General features: G+C 37.5%; 1 long non-coding RNA gene across 7 annotated transcripts; it reads left to right on the top strand.

The window, feature by feature from the left end:
- The first annotated feature begins 1,338 nt into the window (after positions 1–1,338).
- Positions 1,339–3,484, top strand: LOC125543300 (uncharacterized). 7 transcript variants are annotated; one of them, XR_015618417.1, is made up of 5 exons: positions 1,339–1,523; positions 1,640–1,728; positions 2,309–2,474; positions 2,964–3,047; positions 3,112–3,484. It is a non-coding gene; the product is annotated as an uncharacterized LOC125543300 (long non-coding RNA). The 7 variants fall into 7 exon arrangements; XR_015618416.1 differs by having other exon boundaries at positions 1,643–2,474; XR_015618412.1 differs by having other exon boundaries at positions 1,640–2,474.
- Positions 3,485–5,404: the final 1,920 nt, after the last annotated feature.

Raw genomic sequence — 5,404 nt, 5'->3', positions numbered from 1 at the left:
CATGCAACGATTCCCAACAAATCAAACTCTAGAAAAAATGTTGAACAAGTGGTTGGAAAATGTTAAATGTGTAAAGAAAAGATGTTGACTACATATTAAAATTAATATAAAAAATTGGTAATGTATATAAATTTGTTAATCAAGCATTTGAAAAAATATTGAACAAGTATTTAAAAATGTTCATCAAGCATCTGAAAAATATTAATCGAGCATCTGAAAAATGTTAAATTTGTATAGAAAAAATGTTGGTCATGTATTAAAAAATGAAGGAAAATTTGATCATGTATACGAAAAAATTAATTAAACATTTGAAAAATGTTGTACAAGTGGTTAAAAATGTTAACAAAGCATTTGAAAAATATAAAATGTGTTTAGAAAAATGTTGACAGTGTGTTAAAAATATTAATATTGTATTAAAAATGTAAATCAAGCATTGAAAAATAATAAATGTGCATAGAAAGAAATTTAGACCATGTATTAGAGAATGTTAATCAAGCATTTCAAAAGGTTTAAAAGTGTGTATATGAAAAATGTTGACCATGTATTCAAATAACATTAATCTTGTATTTAAAAAAGTTAATCAAGCATTTGAATTTTTTTTAAATGTGTATAGACAAAATGTTGAATATGTATTAAAAATATTAAATTTATATTAGAAAAATGTTAAACATGCATTAGAAAAAATATTGTTGACATATACAAAAAAATGTAGAACGAAAACCAAAAAGGAAACACAATGAACCAAAGGAAAAAGGAAATGAAAAATAATACCAAAGAACCAAATGCAAAAAGAATGAAAAACAGTGACAATGGATAAAGAAACAAAGAATAAGAAAAAAATGGTCAAAAAAGAAGAAGAAAACTGAATAAGAAAAGAAAAATTGAGAAAAACAATGAAATAAGCAAAAGAAAAACCCAAAGAAAAAAACTGGAGAGGAAATACGAAAGACAAACAAAAAACAAAAAGAAGCGGAAAAGGAACGTGTAGAAGACTAAACGAAAATGAAGCAAACAGAAAGAAAAGAAAGATAAAAAGTAAAAAAAGGGGGGGAAGGGGGGGGGTACCAGAAAAACCCAGTGGAAACTTGATTCATTTTGCGTCAAGTAGAACGTGCCGTATTTCTTGATCTGGATCCCGATACTAGCCTTGTGGCTAGCACCATTCCAGTCGTCCGAGAACGTATCTGGTGAAACGAGCAAACTGGTGCACCAGATGCTCCAGCGATACATGGGCCGTTGGATTCAAAATAGAGGGACAGGATTCAGTGAGATGATGGGACTGCTGGCACATTTGCAGAACAGTCCTTGCAGTGCAGTTAAATGCAGCGATTTGACCTCACCATATCCAGATCGTGTTCTTCCCCTTGCCAGATTCTGTACCAGTGCAGCCGCCTGGTGCTATTGTTAAGGTCCAGCGAGCTCAAGAACTGATCTCAGATCTTCACCAAAATCAGTATTCTCTCTCTCTCTCTCTCTCTCTCTCTCTCTCTCCCTCTTCTGTACCACTCCAACAGGCAAAATAGGTTAGTAAATTTCGCTTGATCTCTCTCAATCATGTACCAATGGAGCGTCGTCTCACTGAAATCCAGATGGGTGATCTGATTTGTTGAAAGCAGTGCCTTGATTTCGTCTTTCGCAGCAGCGCCTTGTTGTGAGGGCATACTCAATCTACCACTAACGCCGCCGGTGGCACTATCCAACTACAGCAGCTCAAGGATCTAGATCTAGGTCTGTATGCTTCTTCTCAAAAGGCATCTTTTTATTGATTAAGATTTGGAATAGTGCGCTGTCAGCACAATATTTAGGTATGAGCTACGAGTATATTTCTACGATCTTCATGCAAATTACAAGGGATGCACTCCCTGTTTGGATCCTTTATTCGTAAACAATATTAAACAGAACTTGTACTTTACAATGTTCAACTGAACTTCGTGAAAGCATTAACAAGTTCATCTTCCTGATTTTATTATCTACAGTAGTTCATCTTTTGGACAAAACTGGTTTTTTTCAGTCTCCTATATACAATGTATACTAAACCATGACTTGCAGAATGTCGGTGTTCCTTACAATCCATTGCAAAACCTCATATATTGTTCCCTATAATTTGTTTGAAAAAACATGATATAGTAGTGAACTGACCTTTTTATTCTATAAATGCGATACTTTGGGATCCCTGTTTTATCTGGTAGCAAATTTTTAGTAAAAGACAATCCAATGTTAGTTTCGCATAGAGGATAGAGCTGCCTATGATTGCTTATGTGATTGCTATGAGATTCATAACCTATGTTAGTTTCAATGGATTTGCAAGATGGGGTGTCACTCCAAAGTTTGGCTTGGCTCATTACTATGTTGGAAGGTCATTATGGAGTCTTATTGCCTGGAGCTGGTAAATCTGTTGAAGATGCGGACCGCGAACAGGGCTGCAATTCTTCATGTTCTTATGCAAATCAGAAGCTGCTTTTGACATTGACAAGGCAGGTAGCCAAAGTTGTTGCATCCAAGAATTATGCATAAAACAATGCATCGCCATTTCCTGCTCTTGGTTGCATATGTGGCATGTCCCTGGTTTGGAAGCACACCCTTGTACCTTATTATCATCTTATTTAGGTTGCGAAATTGATTCCTTCAGTGGATAGAATTTCATGCTCACTTTATTTGCATGCCACTGTACTGGAGGATTTGTTTTAGAAACTATATGACTAGATATTGGTACTGATTTTAATTTGAGGTAATATCACAGCAACTTATTTCATATAATATTTAGGTACACTTTCACTTTATTGTTTTCATCTAATATGTTGGGGCTATTTTTGACAAAAAGATATGAGATTATCATATTTTTTCAGAAATCTGAATGCAAACTTGTTGTACCTCTTTTTCTTCTGTTTTTCGTTTTGAGTTATTGTCCCTTCCTCCATCTCGCTATCCTTTGCTTCCCAATAACGACTGTTTATACTATATAGCTGCAGTGAAGAATGACATATCAAGATTACTTACATACATATTGTCAGGCCACATAAGCCTCTTCCGCGACCACTCATTGGCAGGTAAATATTTCTATATCATGTTTTTTATGGTTGCTCCAGAACTGACTATTTGGTGATTATTCAGATTCAGGACCATCTTTCATGCTCCAACAATAGTTTGCCTTTGATCTTCAAATCGATTAGTTGAAGGCATGACCGGATAATCTTCAGAGTAGGAGTCATCTTCATATGTCTCCTAGTTGGCAGCTCATGAAACTGATAATGTCACCTCCCATACTAGTACAGATCATGTCTGGTTGTCTCAGACTCCGATTTTTCTGGAACCATGTAATCAGCAAGAAAGTACACTTGGTAACAAAATTTAGTATGCGGCTTGTTTGTATTTTAGAAGGGCGGTTGCTGTACGATTGATGTGTATGCTTGTGATGTCTCAATGTAAAAGACGTGATGTTCTTCCATGGAAGCTTCTAAAGATCTTTGGTTCAGTTGCAAAACAACATCTGCTTCTCTGATACTTTTTTTAGGAAAGAGGCCACATCTGCTTCTCTGCTTATCTGATACAGTACTATTAATATTGTTGAGCTTTCCAACTGCGTGAAGAATCAATTTGATTTTTTTTGTAATTTTTGCTAAAGTCAGCAATGGGCAATCACACAACAGTTAGATTAGCTGATACAAGAGCACAACTTGTCAAATTCCTCAGCTTGTTTAAAACAGAAGCTCGGTAGTACAGAGCGACCTGGAGTAGTAGTACAGAACAGAGGAAAAGCGAGGTAGACGAACTAGCCTTGGGAGGTCCATCCGATATATTAAGCTAGATTTGAAGGTCTGTTTTGCAAATGTACCAACAGCTCCCCTTACAGATGCATCTTGCCCCTTGATTTCGAATCTAATGGCCCATAACCTGGTGGTGCACCTGGTGCATGAGTCCGTCCGTTTCACAGGATACGTTCTCCGTCCAAGAGACCAAGGTTCGAATCCCGCATGCTCTTTTTTCTTCACTATTTTATTTTAAGTGTGCGGGAGTGTGCTGGCATGTTACTGTAGACTCTTGCAGTGAGAGTTGCTTCCATCTCACTTAATGCGAGATATAGCTCCCTGCAGTTTGCCACACTGAGCGGTATATAGGGTTTCGCCTCGTTCGACTGTCTTTCTGCTTGATCACTATTTTTGCTGTTTTATTTCATTGCTGCTTGTAATATCATGAATTTGAAAAACCACGGATTTGAATTAAGTCCACGGATTTGAATAAATTCCATGAAAAAGTTCGGGAATTTGAGTAATGTTGTTCGTGAATGGAAAAAATTCACAGATTTAAAAAATGCTCTGAATTTGGATTTTTTGTGGATTTGAATATTTTTCATAAAAAATACAAAATCATGATTTTTTAATATAAATTTGTAAAAAAGAAGAAAAATATAAAAAAAACAAAAAACAAAAAGGCGAACACTACCTTGACCTAAAAGAAGCAAATAAACAAGTAACCGGTAGATAAAAAGAGTAAAAGACACAAAAAACCTGATGGAGGAACATCCTAGAGACGTTCCCAAAACCAGAAAAACCGAACACCGTTTGCGCCATCGTGGTCGGTTGCGAGGCATCAGACCGAGGCCATGGTCGGCAACAATGGGCAACGGAGTTGTGACTCATGGTGACTTGGGCTAGGCAGGGCTGGCCCTGGGCCAGGGCAGTAGGGGCAACGGCCCGGGCCCAGCCAAACTAGACGCCCCGACCCAACATACAACCATATAACATAGGCCCAATATTGATGCGAAACAAAAAGGCCAACGAGGCCCGTATATGATATGTCTAGAAGAAGCCCAAAAGCCTAATACGCAACTCACGTGATTGCGCGGCGCCGGATCCTAAAAAAAATGTGATTGCGCGGCGCCGTGGCGGTTTGCTTGATCACCTCTCCAATTTCTCTGATCCAATCTAGAGACCTATATACACATGTATGATCAAGGCCGCAAGGCCCCATGGTGATTACTTTGTCTTTGCTTTTGCTGGAGAATGGAGCAGATCAGCACCGAGTTACTCCATCGCACTGGCTTCCGGCTTCTAGCACAATAGGGCAAGGAACGGCGGAACAACCGAGGTGTTTTTTGTGTGAATTATTTTTGTCCTCAATCTCAATTTGGAGTATTTTTTATTCCTGTAAAAGCAACATTTGTTGGACTTTATATATATAGCTGGACATTGTTGTTGCTAATTTAATCCAGTCTCCAGCATTCAGGTGTCGCCCTCGCTTCTTTATTGGCAAACATGTTGCCTGAAAAACACTTGTCTAGCTGTGAGAAGAAAGACAGTAAAGGAGCAGATAAATTAACTATCATTAATCTTGATAATAAATAAAGATGGCCTTATGCATCGATTGATGCAGAGGCCGGGAGTCTTAACCTCCTTTTCCAAAAAAA

Source organism: Triticum urartu, chromosome 3A, assembly GCF_056163025.1.
Source record: "Triticum urartu cultivar PI428250 chromosome 3A, HENAU_Tu73, whole genome shotgun sequence".
In the NCBI taxonomy this organism is placed as follows: Eukaryota; Viridiplantae; Streptophyta; class Magnoliopsida; order Poales; family Poaceae; genus Triticum; species Triticum urartu.
Note: the sequence above shows the minus strand (reverse complement) of the source record. Positions and strands in the feature narration are given on the sequence as shown.